The sequence below is a fragment of the Heptranchias perlo genome, chromosome 35 (genome assembly GCF_035084215.1).
Source record: "Heptranchias perlo isolate sHepPer1 chromosome 35, sHepPer1.hap1, whole genome shotgun sequence".
NCBI classification, from domain to species: domain Eukaryota; kingdom Metazoa; phylum Chordata; class Chondrichthyes; order Hexanchiformes; family Hexanchidae; genus Heptranchias; species Heptranchias perlo.
In genome coordinates this window covers 6,217,593-6,232,009 of record NC_090359.1, presented here as the reverse complement: position 1 = coordinate 6,232,009, position 14,417 = coordinate 6,217,593, and the positions used below count along the sequence as shown (strand labels likewise).

Below are 14,417 nucleotides of genomic sequence, written 5' to 3'. Positions count from 1 at the left end.
ATGCATCAGTGCCTTGCAATATTTATTCACAGATTATCCGGCAAGACTGTCATCGGAGCTGCGCTGAGCAGATTGAAAGAGAAGCAGTGACGAGGGAAGCGATAGGTTTGACTAGCTGCTGTGTGATTGGCTGAACATCGATACTAAGCAGAAGGAAAAGGTTGGAAGCTGAAGGAAGAGATGAGAAAGGGTCAAGTCAAAGTGGCAGTTTGGAATTGTCAAGTTCTTGTAGTTTTGCTGATGGGAGCGGTGTGGCAACAGCCTCGAGAAGTCAGTGATGCAGCGACGTGGCCGTGCTTGGAAAAGAGCCAAATATCTTTTGATTGAGGGTGCGACTTTTGTTAACAAATGGGTTCCATGGTGTAATGGTGAGCACTCTAGACTCTGAATCTCGCGATCCGAGTTCGAATCTCGGTGGAACCTGATTTGTTTTTGTCCCATTCGTTTGCAACTGCAGGGCAAAAAAAACAAAATGCAGCGGGAATCCACTCCCTGCTCGTGGGAAGTCACTATCAATCAATGAGGTTCCAGTTGCTTCTATCGGTTTCAGTTCATCAGCTCAACCGGACTTTAGCTTTCCCAAATCAACAGAAGAGAAAGCTGTATTTTGTTTAATGCAGAGTTTCACTGCACCAGAGAATGGTGTTTGCAGAACTTTTCTTTGTAATCTGCATTCAGCAATCAAGCATGTAGAAATTCAAAGCATTGTTTCTTGAAAGGCAATAATTGCTTGGATCATGTCCTCGGGCAATGTTGACATTTTCTTATCAAGATGTTGCAGTTTTGATGATGGGAGAGGTTTGTCGGTAGCCTCGAGGTGTCAGTGATGTGGGGTTAAGGCAGTGCTGATAAAACAGCCAAGTGTTTTTGACTGGTGGGTGCCAGCTGAAGTAATCAGTTGGTTCACACAGTGCAATAACAAGGGCATTCTGGACTTGGATTCCAGCGATCCAAATTGAAATTTCGATCAACCTTCGAATTTTGTCCTTTTCGTTTGCAAATTGAGGGCAAACAAGTTAAAATCACTTGGAATCTAATCCCTGTTGGTGGGGAGTTCGCAGCTTTAATCAGTGAGGATCGAGCTCTTTTCATTTCACCCCGAACTTCATGCATCAGTGCCTTGCAATGTTTATGCACTGATTATCCAAAAAGACGAGCTGCGCTGAGCAGTGTGAAACAGAAGCATCAACGAGGGAAGCGATGGATTTGACAGCAGCTGTGCGATTGGCTGAGCATCTCTACTTATCAGAGGGAAAAGTGGGGAAGCTGGAAGTATGGATGAGAAAAGGCCAAAGTGGCAGGTTGGGATTGACCAGTGCTTGCAGTTTTGCTGATGGCAGACGTTTGCCAGTCGCCTCGTGCAGTCAATGATGCAGCGCCATGGCGATGCTGATAATGGAGCCCAGTATCCTTGAAGGGAAGGGGGTCGCATGTTTTAATGAATGGGTTTCATGGTGTAATGGTGAGCACTCTGGACTTTGAATCCAGCGATCCGAGTTCAAATCTCGGTGGAACCTCAACTTTTGTCCCTTTCGTTTGTAACTTTTGGGGAAACAAATAAAAGTCACCTGGAATCCCATCCCTGTTCGTGGAAAGTTCGGAGCCTCTATCAATGAGGTTCGAGCTAATTGTATAAATTTGGGCTTTTGTTAAAGGCAAATCGTATTGAACTAACTTGATAGAGTTTTTGATGAGGTAACGGAGAAGGATGCTGAGGTCAATGCGATTGATGTGGTGTATGTAAACTTTCAAAAGGCGATTAATAAAGTGCCTTATGATAGCCTTGTCATCAAGATTGATACCCATAGAATAAAAGGAGCAGTAGAAATATGGATACAAAATTGCCTCAGTAACAGGAACCAGAGAGGAGTGATGAACGGTTGTTTTTCGGATGGGAGGGAGGAGTCCAGTAATGTGCCCCACAGGTCGGTGCTCGCACCACTGCCCTTTTTGATATTTATTAATGACTTGTACTTGGGTGTCCAGGGAACAATTTCCAAATTTGAAGATGACACAAACCTTGGAATTATAGTGAACAGTGTGGAGGATAGTGATAGACTTCAAGAGGATATATAAATTGAACGCAGCAAAATGCAAGGTGATACATCTCAGTGGTCGGAAGAACGAGGAGAAGCAATGTAAATAAGAGGGCTCATTTCGAAAAGGGTACAGGAGCAGAGAGATATGGGGGAAAAGTGCACAAATCGTTGAATGTAGCGAGGCTGGTTGAGAATGCGGTTCAAAAAGCATACGGGATCCTGGGCTTTATAAATACAGGCATAGAACACTAAAGCACGGAATTCATGATGATCCTTTATAAAACATTAGTTCGACCACAACTGGAGTATTGTGTCCAGATCTGGGCACCGCACTTTAGGAAAAATGCGAAGGTCTAAGAGAGGGTGCAGAAAAGATGAACGAGAATGATTCCAGGGATGAGGGAATTTAGTGGCGTGGATAGACTGGAGAAGCTGGGCATGTTCTTCTTGGAAGAGAGAAGTTTGAGAGGAGATTTGATAGAGCTATTTAAGCTCATGAGGGGTATTGACAGAATAAATGTAGACAAACTGTTCCTATTGGCGGAAAGGTCAAGAACCAGAGGACATAGATTTAAGGTGACTGGCAAAAGAATCAAAAGTGACTTGAGGAAAAACCTTTTTTACACAGTGAGTGGTTAGGAAATGCAATGCAATGCCAGGGGTCGTGGTGGAGGCAGATTCAATCGTGGCTTTCAAGAGGGAACTGAAAAATACTTTAAAGGAAAACATGCCGAGGGCTACGGGGATAGGGCGAGGAAGTGGGATTGGCTGGATTGCTGTTGCACAGAGCTGTCAGGACTCGAAGGGCCGAACGGCCTCCTTCCGTGCTGTAACCTTTCTATGAGTCCATAAGCTCAGCCTGTCTTTTGCTTTCCTAAATCTTCAGAAGACAAAGTTGCTTTATGTGCAACGCTGCGCTTCACTGCAACAAAAATGGTGTTTGCTGAATTTTTCTTTGCAATCTGCATTCAGCAGGCAAACATGCAGAATTTCAAAGCACTGTCTCTTGAAATGCAGGCATTGCTTGGATCGTGCCCTCGCACAAAGTTTACATTTTGTTTTAGGCCAATCTTCATGCATCAGTGCCTTGCAATATTTATTCACAGATTATCCGGCACGACTGTCATCGGAGCTGCGCTGAGCAGATTGAAAGAGAAGCAGTGACGAGGGAAGCGATCGGTTTGACTCGCTGCTGTGTGATTGGCTGAACATCGATACTAAGCAGAAGGAAAAGGTTGGAAGCTGAAGGAAGAGATGAGAAAGGGTCAAGTCAAAGTGGCAGTTTGGAATTGTCAAGTTCTTGTAGTTTTGCTGATGGGAGCGGTGTGGCAACAGCCTCGAGAAGTCAGTGATGCAGCGACGTGGCCGTGCTTAGAAAAGAGCCAAATGTCTTTTGATGGAGGGTGCGACTTTTGTTAACAAATGGGTTCCATGGTGTAATGGTGAGCACTCTAGACTCTGAATCTAGCGATCCGAGTTCGAATCTCGGTGGAACCTGTTTTGTTTTTGTCCCATTCGTTTGCAACTGCAGGGCAAAAAAAACAAAATGCAGCGGGAATCCACTGCCTGTTCGTGGGAAGTCACTATCAATCAATGAGGTTCCAGTTGCTTCTATCGGTTTCAGTTCATCAGCTCAACCGGACTTTAGCTTTCCCAAATCAACAGAAGAGAAAGCTGTATTTTGTTTAATGCTGAGTTTCACTGCACCAGAGAATGGTGTTTGCAGAACTTTTCTTTGTCATCTGCATTCAGCAATCAAGCATGTAGAAATTCAAAGCATTGTTTCTTGAAAGGCAAGAATTGCTTGGATCATGTCCTCGGGCAATGTTGACATTTTCTTATCAAGATGTTGCAGTTTTGATGATGGGAGAGGTTTGTCGGTAGCCTCGAGGTGTCAGTGATGTGGGGTTAAGGCAGTGCTGATAAAACAGCCAAGTGTTTTTGACTGGTGGGTGCCAGCTGAAGTAATCAGTTGGTTCACACAGTGCAATAACAAGGGCATTCTGGACTTGGATTCCAGCGATCCAAATTCAAATTTCGATCAACCTTCGAATTTTGTCCTTTTCGTTTGCAAATTGAGGGCAAACAAGTTAAAATCACTTGGAATCTAATCCCTGTTGGTGGGGAGTTCGCAGCTTTAATCAGTGAGGATCGAGCTCTTTTCATTTCACCCCGAACTTCATGCATCAGTGCCTTGCAATGTTTATGCACTGATTATCCAACAAGACGAGCTGCGCTGAGCAGTGTGAAACAGAAGCATCAACGAGGGAAGCGATGGATTTGACAGCAGCTGTGCGATTGGCTGAGCATCTCTACTTATCAGAGGGAAAAGTGGGGAAGCTGGAAGTATGGATGAGAAAAGGCCAAAGTGGCAGGTTGGGATTGACCAGTGCTTGCAGTTTTGCTGATGGCAGACGTTTGCCAGTCGCCTCGTGCAGTCAATGATGCAGCGCCATGGCGATGCTGATAATGGAGCCCAGTATCCTTGAAGGGAAGGGGGTCGCATGTTTTAATGAATGGGTTTCATGGTGTAATGGTGAGCACTCTGGACTTTGAATCCAGCGATCCGAGTTCAAATCTCGGTGGAACCTCAACTTTTGTCCCTTTCGTTTGTAACTTTTGGGGAAACAAATAAAAGTCACCTGGAATCCCATCCCTGTTCGTGGAAAGTTCGGAGCCTCTATCAATGAGGTTCGAGCTAATTGTATAAATTTGGGCTTTTGTTAAAGGCAAATCGTATTGAACTAACTTGATAGAGTTTTTGATGAGGTAACGGAGAAGGATGCTGAGGTCAATGCGATTGATGTGGTGTATGTAAACTTTCAAAAGGCGATTAATAAAGTGCCTTATGATAGCCTTGTCATCAAGATTGATACCCATAGAATAAAAGGAGCAGTAGCAATATGGATACAAAATTGCCTCAGTAACAGGAACCAGAGAGGAGTGATGAACGGTTGTTTTTCGGATGGGAGGGAGGAGTCCAGTAATGTGCCCCACAGGTCGGTGCTCGCACCACTGCCCTTTTTGATATTTATTAATGACTTGTACTTGGGTGTCCAGGGAAGAATTTCCAAATTTCAAGATGACACAAACCTTGGAATTATAGTGAACAGTGAGGAGGATAGTGATAGACTTCAAGAGGATATATAAATTGAACGCAGAAAAATGCAAGGTGATACATCTCAGTGGTCGGAAGAACGAGGAGAAGCAATGTAAATAAGAGGGCTCAATTCGAAAAGGGTACAGGAGCAGAGAGATATGGGGGAAAAGTGCACAAATCGTTGAATGTAGCGAGGCTGGTTGAGAATGCGGTTCAAAAAGCATACGGGATCCTGGGCTTTATAAATAAAGGCATAGAACACTAAAGCACGGAATTCATGATGATCCTTTATAAAACTTTAGTTCGACCACAACTGGAGTATTGTGTCCAGATCTGGGCACCGCACTTTAGGAAAAATGCGAAGGTCTAAGAGAGGGTGCAGAAATGATGAACGAGAATGATTCCAGGGATGAGGGAATTTAGTGGCGTGGATAGACTGGAGAAGCTGGGCATGTTCTTCTTGGAAGAGAGAAGATTGAGAGGAGATTTGATAGAGCTATTTAAGCTCATGAGGGGTATTGACAGAATAAATGTAGACAAACTGTTCCTATTGGCGGAAAGGTCAAGAACCAGAGGACATAGATTGAAGGTGACTGGCAAAAGAATCAAAAGTGACTTGAGGAAAAACCTTTTTTACACAGTGAGTGGTTAGGAAATGCAATGCAATGCCAGGGGTCGTGGTGGAGGCAGATCCAATCGTGGCTTTCAAGAGGGAACTGAAAAATACTTTAAAGGAAAACATGCCGAGGGCTACGGGGATAGGGCGAGGGAGTGGGATTGGCTGGATTGCTGTTGCATAGAGCTGTCAGGACTCGAAGGGCCGAACGGACTACTTCCGTGCTGTTACATTTCTATGAGTCCATAAGCTCAGCCTGTCTTTTGCTTTCCTAAATCTTCAGAAGACAAAGTTGCTTTATGTGCAACGCTGCGCTTCACTGCACCAAAAATGGTGTTTGCTGAATTTTTCTTTGCAATCTGCATTCAGCAGGCAAACATGCAGAAATTCAAAGCACTGTCTCTTGAAATGCAGGCATTGCTTGGATCGTGCCCTCGCACAAAGTTTACATTTTGTTTTAGGCCAATCTTCATGCATCAGTGCCTTGCAATATTTATTCACAGATTATCCGGCAAGACTGTCATCGGAGCTGCGCTGAGCAGATTGAAAGAGAAGCAGTGACGAGGGAAGCGATAGGTTTGACTCTCTGCTGTGTGATTGGCTGAACATCGATACTAAGCAGAAGGAAAAGGTTGGAAGCTGAAGGAAGAGATGAGAAAGAGTCAAGTCAAAGTGGCAGTTTGGAATTGTCAAGTTCTTGTAGTTTTGCTGATGGGAGCGGTGTGGCAACAGCCTCGAGAAGTCAGTGATGCAGCGACGTGGCCGTGCTTAGAAAAGAGCCAAATGTATTTTGATGGAGGGTGCGGCTTTTGTTAACAAATGGGTTCCATGGTGTAATGGTGAGCACTCTAGACTCTGAATCTAGCGTTCCGAGTTCGAATCTCGGTGGAACCTGATTTGTTTATGTCCCATTCGTTTGCAACTGCAGGGCAAAAAAACCAAAATGCAGCGGGAATCCACTCCCTGCTGGTGGGAAGTCACTGTCAATCAATGAGGTTCCAGTTGCTTCAATCGGTCTCAGTTCATCAGCTCAACCGGACTTTTGCTTTCCCAAATCAACAGAAGAGAAAGCTGTATTTTGTTTAATGCTGAGTTTCTCTGCACCAGAGAATGGTGTTTGCAGAACTTTTCTTTGTAATCTGCATTCAGCAATCAAGCATGTAGAAATTCAAAGCATTGTTTCTTGAAAGGCAAGAATTGCTTGGATCATGTCCTCGGGCAATGTTGACATTTTCTTATCAAGATGTTGCAGTTTTGATGATGGGAGAGGTTTGTCGGTAGCCTCGAGGTGTCAGTGATGTGGGGTTAAGGCAGTGCTGATAAAACAGCCAAGTGTTTTTGACTGGTGGGTGCCAGCTGAAGTAATCAGTTGATTCACACAGTGCAATAACAAGGGCATTCTGGACTTGGATTCCAGCGATCCAAATTCAAATTTCGATCAACCTTCGAATTTTGTCCTTTTCGTTTGCAAATTGAGGGCAAACAAGTTAAAATCACTTGGAATCTAATCCCTGTTGGTGGGGAGTTCGCAGCTTTAATCAGTGAGCATCGAGCTCTTTTCATTTCACCCCGAACTTCATGCATCAGTGCCTTGCAATGTTTATGCACTGATTATCCAACAAGACGAGCTGCGCTGAGCAGTGTGAAACAGAAGCATCAACGAGGGAAGCGATGGATTTGACAGCAGCTGTGCGATTGGCTGAGCATCTCTACTTATCAGAGGGAAAAGTGGGGAAGCTGGAAGTAGGGATGAGAAAAGGCCAAAGTGGCAGGTTGGGATTGACCAGTGCTTGCAGTTTTGCTGATGGCAGACGTTTGCCAGTCGCCTCGTGCAGTCAATGATGCAGCGCCATGGCGATGCTGATAATGGAGCCCAGTATCGTTGAAGGGAAGGGGGTCGCATGTTTTAATGAATGGGTTTCATGGTGTAATGGTGAGCACTCTGGACTTTGAATCCAGCGATCCGAGTTCAAATCTCGGTGGAACCTCAACTTTTGTCCCTTTCGTTTGTAACTTTTGGAGAAACAAATAAAAGTCACCTGGAATCCCATCCCTGTTCGTGGGAAGTTCGGAGCCTCTATCAATGAGGTTCGAGCTAATTGTATAAATTTGGGCTTTTGTTAAAGGCAAATCGTATTGAACTAACTTGATAGAGTTTTTGATGAGGTCAATGCGATTGATGTGGTGTATGTAAACTTTCAAAAGGCGATTAATAAAGTGCCTTATGATAGCCTTGTCATCAAGATTGATACCCATAGAATAAAACGATCAGCAGCAATAAGGATACAAAATTGCCTCAGTAACAGGAACCAGAGAGGAGTGATGAACGGTTGTTTTTCGGATGGGAGGGAGGAGTCCAGTAATGTGCCCCACAGGTCGGTGCTCGCACCACTGCCCTTTTTGATATTTATTAATGACTTGTGCTTGGGTGTCCAGGGAACAATTTCCAAATTTCAAGATGACACAAACCTTGGAATTATAGTGAACAGTGAGGAGGATAGTGATAGACTTCAAGAGGATATATAAATTGAACGCAGCAAAATGCAAGGTGATACATCTCAGTGGTCGGAAGAACGAGGAGAAGCAATGTAAATAAGAGGGCTCAATTCGAAAAGGGTACAGGAGCAGAGAGATATGGGGGAAAAGTGCACAAATCGTTGAATGTAGCGAGGCTGGTTGAGAATGCGGTTCAAAAAGCATACGGGATCCTGGGCTTTATAAATACAGGCATAGTACACTAAAGCACGGAATTCATGATGATCCTTTATAAAACATTAGTTCGACCACAACTGGAGTATTGTGTCCAGATCTGGGCACCGCACTTTAGGAAAAATGCGAAGGTCTAAGAGAGGGTGCAGAAAAGATGAACGAGAATGATTCCAGGGATGAGGGAATTTAGTGGTGTGGATAGACTGGAGAAGCTGGGCATGTTCTTCTTGGAAGAGAGAAGATTGAGAGGAGATTTGATAGAGCTATTTAAGCTCATGAGGGGTATTGACAGAATAAATGTAGACAAACTGTTCCTATTGGCGGAAAGGTCAAGAACCAGAGGACATAGATTTAAGGTGACTGGCAAAAGAATCAAAAGTGACTTGAGGAAAAACCGTTTTTACACAGTGAGTGGTTAGGAAATGCAATGCAATGCCAGGGGTCGTGGTGGAGGCAGATTCAATCGTGGCTTTCAAGAGGGAACTGAAAAATACTTTAAAGGAAAACATGCCGAGGGCTACGGGGATGGGGCGAGGGAGTGGGATTGGCTGGATTGCTGTTGCATAGAGCTGTCAGGACTCGAAGGGACGAACGGACTACTTCCGTGCTGTAACCTTTCTATGAGTCCATAAGCTCAGCCTGTCTTTTGCTTTCCTAAATCTTCAGAAGACAAAGTTGCTTTATGTGCAACGCTGCGCTTCACTGCACCAAAAATGGTGTTTGCTGAATTTTTCTTTGCAATCTGCATTCAGCAGGCAAACATGCAGAAATTCAAAGCACTGTCTCTTGAAATGCAGGCATTGCTTGGATCGTGCCCTCGCACAAAGTTTACATTTTGTTTTAGGCCAATCTTCATGCATCAGTGCCTTGCAATATTTATTCACAGATTATCCGGCACGACTGTCATCGGAGCTGCGCTGAGCAGATTGAAAGAGAAGCAGTGACGAGGGAAGCGATAGGTTTGACTCGCTGCTGTGTGATTGGGTGAACATCGATACTAAGCAGAAGGAAAAGGTTGGAAGCTGAAGGAAGAGATGAGAAAGGGTCAAGTCAAAGTGGCAGTTTGGAATTGTCAAGTTCTTGTAGTTTTGCTGATGGGAGCGGTGTGGCAACAGCCTCGAGAAGTCAGTGATGCAGCGACGTGGCCGTGCTTAGAAAAGAGCCAAATGTCTTTTGATGGAGGGTGCGACTTTTGTTAACAAATGGGTTGCATGGTGTAATGGTGAGCACTCTGGACTCTGAATCTACCGTTCCGAGTTCGAATCTCGGTGGAACCTGATTTGTTTTTGTCCCATTCGTTTGCAACTGCAGGGCAAAAAAAACAAAATGCAGCGGGAATCCACTCCCTGCTGGTGGGAAGTCACTGTCAATCAATGAGGTGCCAGTTGCTTCCATCGGTTTCAGTTCATCAGCTCAACCGGACATTAGCTTTCCCAAATCAACAGAAGAGAAAGCTGTATTTTGTTTAATGCTGAGTTTCACTGCACCAGAGAATGGTGTTTGCAGAACTTTTCTTTGTAATCTGCATTCAGCAATCAAGCATGTAGAAATTCAAAGCATTGTTTCTTGAAAGGAAAGAATTGCTTGGATCATGTCCTCGGGCAATGTTGACATTTTCTTATCAAGATGTTGCAGTTTTGATGATGGGAGAGGTTTGTCGGTAGCCTCGAGGTGTCAGTGATGTGGGGTTAAGGCAGTGCTGATAAAACAGCCAAGTGTTTTTGACTGGTGGGTGCCAGCTGAAGTAATCAGTTGGTTCACACAGTGCAATAACAAGGGCATTCTGGACTTGGATTCCAGCGATCCAAATTCAAATTTCGATCAACCTTCGAATTTTGTCCTTTTCGTTTGCAAATTGAGGGCAAACAAGTTAAAATCACTTGGAATCTAATCCCTGTTGGTGGGGAGTTCGCAGCTTTAATCAGTGAGGATCGAGCTCTTTTCATTTCACCCCGAACTTCATGCATCAGTGCCTTGCAATGTTTATGCACTGATTATCCAACAAGACGAGCTGCGCTGAGCAGTGTGAAACAGAAGCATCAACGAGGGAAGCGATGGATTTGACAGCAGCTGTGCGATTGGCTGAGCATCTCTACTTATCAGAGGGAAAAGTGGGGAAGCTGGAAGTATGGATGAGAAAAGGCCAAAGTGGCAGGTTGGGATTGACCAGTGCTTGCAGTTTTGCTGATGGCAGACGTTTGCCAGTCGCCTCGTGCAGTCAATGATGCAGCGCCATGGCGATGCTGATAATGGAGCCCAGTATCGTTGAAGGGAAGGGGGTCGCATGTTTTAATGAATGGGTTTCATGGTGTAATGGTGAGCACTCTGGACTTTGAATCCAGCGATCCGAGTTCAAATCTCGGTGGAACCTCAACTTTTGTCCCTTTCGTTTGTAACTTTTGGGGAAACAAATAAAAGTCACCTGGAATCCCATCCCTGTTCGTGGGAAGTTCGGAGCCTCTATCAATGAGGTTCGAGCTAATTGTATAAATTTGGGCTTTTGTTAAAGGTAAATCGTATTGAACTAACTTGATAGAGTTTTTGATGAGGTCAATGCGATTGATGTGGTGTATGTAAACTTTCAAAAGGCGATTAATAAAGTGCCTTATGATAGCCTTGTCATCAAGATTGATACCCATAGAATAAAACGATCAGCAGCAATAAGGATACAAAATTGCCTCAGTAACAGGAACCAGAGAGGAGTGATGAACGGTTGTTTTTCGGATGGGAGGGAGGAGTCCAGTAATGTGCCCCACAGGTCGGTGCTCGCACCACTGCCCTTTTTGATATTTATTAATGACTTGTGCTTGGGTGTCCAGGGAACAATTTCCAAATTTCAAGATGACACAAACCTTGGAATTATAGTGAACAGTGAGGAGGATAGTGATAGACTTCAAGAGGATATATAAATTGAACGCAGCAAAATGCAAGGTGATACATCTCAGTGGTCGGAAGAACGAGGAGAAGCAATGTAAATAAGAGGGCTCAATTCGAAAAGGGTACAGGAGCAGAGAGATATGGGGGAAAAGTGCACAAATCGTTGAATGTAGCGAGGCTGGTTGAGAATGCGGTTCAAAAAGCATACGGGATCCTGGGCTTTATAAATACAGGCATAGTACACTAAAGCACGGAATTCATGATGATCCTTTATAAAACATTAGTTCGACCACAACTGGAGTATTGTGTCCAGATCTGGGCACCGCACTTTAGGAAAAATGCGAAGGTCTAAGAGAGGGTGCAGAAAAGATGAACGAGAATGATTCCAGGGATGAGGGAATTTAGTGGTGTGGATAGACTGGAGAAGCTGGGCATGTTCTTCTTGGAAGAGAGAAGATTGAGAGGAGATTTGATAGAGCTATTTAAGCTCATGAGGGGTATTGACAGAATAAATGTAGACAAACTGTTCCTATTGGCGGAAAGGTCAAGAACCAGAGGACATAGATTTAAGGTGACTGGCAAAAGAATCAAAAGTGACTTGAGGAAAAACCGTTTTTACACAGTGAGTGGTTAGGAAATGCAATGCAATGCCAGGGGTCGTGGTGGAGGCAGATTCAATCGTGGCTTTCAAGAGGGAACTGAAAAATACTTTAAAGGAAAACATGCCGAGGGCTACGGGGATGGGGCGAGGGAGTGGGATTGGCTGGATTGCTGTTGCATAGAGCTGTCAGGACTCGAAGGGACGAACGGACTACTTCCGTGCTGTAACCTTTCTATGAGTCCATAAGCTCAGCCTGTCTTTTGCTTTCCTAAATCTTCAGAAGACAAAGTTGCTTTATGTGCAACGCTGCGCTTCACTGCACCAAAAATGGTGTTTGCTGAATTTTTCTTTGCAATCTGCATTCAGCAGGCAAACATGCAGAAATTCAAAGCACTGTCTCTTGAAATGCAGGCATTGCTTGGATCGTGCCCTCGAACAAAGTTTACATTTTGTTTTAGGCCAATCTTCATGCATCAGTGCCTTGCAATATTTATTCACAGATTATCCGGCACGACTGTCATCGGAGCTGCGCTGAGCAGATTGAAAGAGAAGCAGTGACGAGGGAAGCGATAGGTTTGACTCGCTGCTGTGTGATTGGGTGAACATCGATACTAAGCAGAAGGAAAAGGTTGGAAGCTGAAGGAAGAGATGAGAAAGGGTCAAGTCAAAGTGGCAGTTTGGAATTGTCAAGTTCTTGTAGTTTTGCTGATGGGAGCGGTGTGGCAACAGCCTCGAGAAGTCAGTGATGCAGCGACGTGGCCGTGCTTAGAAAAGAGCCAAATGTCTTTTGATGGAGGGTGCGACTTTTGTTAACAAATGGGTTCCATGGTGTAATGGTGAGCACTCTAGACTCTGAATCTAGCGTTCCTGATTGGTTTTTGTCCCAATCGTTTGCAACTGCAGGGCAAAAAAAACAAAATGCAGCGGGAATCCACTCCCTGCTGGTGGGAAGTCACTGTCAATCAATGAGGTTCCAGTTGCTTCTATCGGTTTCAGTTCATCAGCTCAACCGGACTTTAGCTTTCCCAAATCAACAGAAGAGAAAGCTGTATTTTGTTTAATGCTGAGTTTCAATGCACCAGAGAATGGTGTTTGCAGAACTTTTCTTTGTAATCTGCATTCAGCAATCAAGCATGTAGAAATTCAAAGCATTGTTTCTTGAAAGGCAAGAATTGCTTGGATCATGTCCTCGGGCAATGTTGACATTTTCTTTTCAAGATGTTGCAGTTTTGATGATGGGAGAGGTTTGTCGGTAGCCTCGAGGTGTCAGTGATGTGGGGTTAAGGCAGTGCTGATAAAACAGCCAAGTGTTTTTGACTGGTGGGTGCCAGGTGAAGTAATCAGTTGGTTCACACAGTGCAATAACAAGGGCATTCTGGAATTGGATTCCAGCGATCCAAATTCAAATTTCGATCAACCTTCGAATTTTGTCCTTTTCGTTTGCAAATTGAGGGCAAACAAGTTAAAATCACTTGGAATCTAATCCCTGTTGGTGGGGAGTTCGCAGCTTTCAGGAATTAGGATCGAGCTCTTTTCTTTTCACCCCGAACTTCATGCATCAGTGCCTTGCAATGTTAATGCACTGATTATCCAACAAGACGAGCTGAGCTGAGCAGTGTGAAACAGAAGCATCAACGTTGGAAGCGATGGATTTGACAGCAGCTGTGTGATTGGCTCAGCATCTCTATTTATCAGAGGGGAAAGTGGGGAAGCTGGAAGTATGGATGAGAAAAGGCCAAAGTGGCAGGTTGGGATTGACCAGTGCTTGCAGTTTTGCTGATGGCAGACGTTTGCCAGTCGCCTCGTGCAGTCACTGATGCAGCGCCATGGCGATGCTGATGAAGGAGCCCAGTATCTTTGAAGGGAAGGGGGCCGCATATTTTAATGAATGGGTTCCATGGTGTAACGATGAGCCCTCTGGACTTTAAATCCAGCGATCCGAGTTCAAATCTCGGTGGAACCTCAACTTTTGTCCCTTTCGTTTGCAACTTTTTGGGAAACAAATAAAAGGCACCTGGAATCCCGTCCCTCTTCGTGGGAAGTTCGCAGCCTCAATCAATGAGGTTCGAGCTCCTTGTATTAATTTGGCCTTTTGTTAAAGGCAAATCGTATTGAACTAACTTGATGGAGTTTTTGATGAGGTAACGGAGAGGGTTGCTGAGGGCAATGCGATTGATGTGGTGTCTGTAAACTTTCAAAAGGCGTTTGATAAAGTGCCTTCTAATAGCCTTGTCATCAAGATTGCTACACAAAGGATAAAAGGAGCAATAACAACATGTTTCGAAAATTGCCTCAGTAACAGGAACCAGAGAGGAGTGATGAACGGTTGTTTTGGGGATTGGAGGGAGGTGTACTGTAATGTTCCCCACAGTTCGGTGCTCGCACCACTGCCCTATTTGATATTTATTAATGACTTGGACTTGGGTGTACAGGGCACAATTTCCAAATTTGCAGATGACGCAAACCTTGGAAGTA

The 14,417-nt window shown here is 44.5% G+C and overlaps 7 non-coding genes across 7 annotated transcripts; all 7 read left to right on the top strand.

The window, feature by feature from the left end:
• Positions 1-351: 351 nt before the first annotated feature.
• Positions 352-423, top strand: trnaq-cug (transfer RNA glutamine (anticodon CUG)). Its single transcript has one exon. It is a non-coding gene; the product is annotated as a tRNA-Gln (tRNA).
• A 1,022-nt stretch (positions 424-1,445) lies between these two features.
• Positions 1,446-1,517, top strand: trnaq-uug (transfer RNA glutamine (anticodon UUG)). The gene has a single exon. It is a non-coding gene; the product is annotated as a tRNA-Gln (tRNA).
• Positions 1,518-3,464: 1,947 nt separating this feature from the next.
• On the top strand, positions 3,465-3,536 carry trnaq-cug (transfer RNA glutamine (anticodon CUG)). The gene has a single exon. It is a non-coding gene; the product is annotated as a tRNA-Gln (tRNA).
• Positions 3,537-4,558: 1,022 nt separating this feature from the next.
• On the top strand, positions 4,559-4,630 carry trnaq-uug (transfer RNA glutamine (anticodon UUG)). The gene has a single exon. It is a non-coding gene; the product is annotated as a tRNA-Gln (tRNA).
• Positions 4,631-6,577: 1,947 nt separating this feature from the next.
• On the top strand, positions 6,578-6,649 carry trnaq-cug (transfer RNA glutamine (anticodon CUG)). The gene has a single exon. It is a non-coding gene; the product is annotated as a tRNA-Gln (tRNA).
• Positions 6,650-7,671: 1,022 nt separating this feature from the next.
• trnaq-uug (transfer RNA glutamine (anticodon UUG)) lies at positions 7,672-7,743 on the top strand. The gene has a single exon. It is a non-coding gene; the product is annotated as a tRNA-Gln (tRNA).
• A 3,020-nt stretch (positions 7,744-10,763) lies between these two features.
• trnaq-uug (transfer RNA glutamine (anticodon UUG)) lies at positions 10,764-10,835 on the top strand. Its single transcript has one exon. It is a non-coding gene; the product is annotated as a tRNA-Gln (tRNA).
• The last annotated feature ends 3,582 nt before the right edge of the window (positions 10,836-14,417 follow it).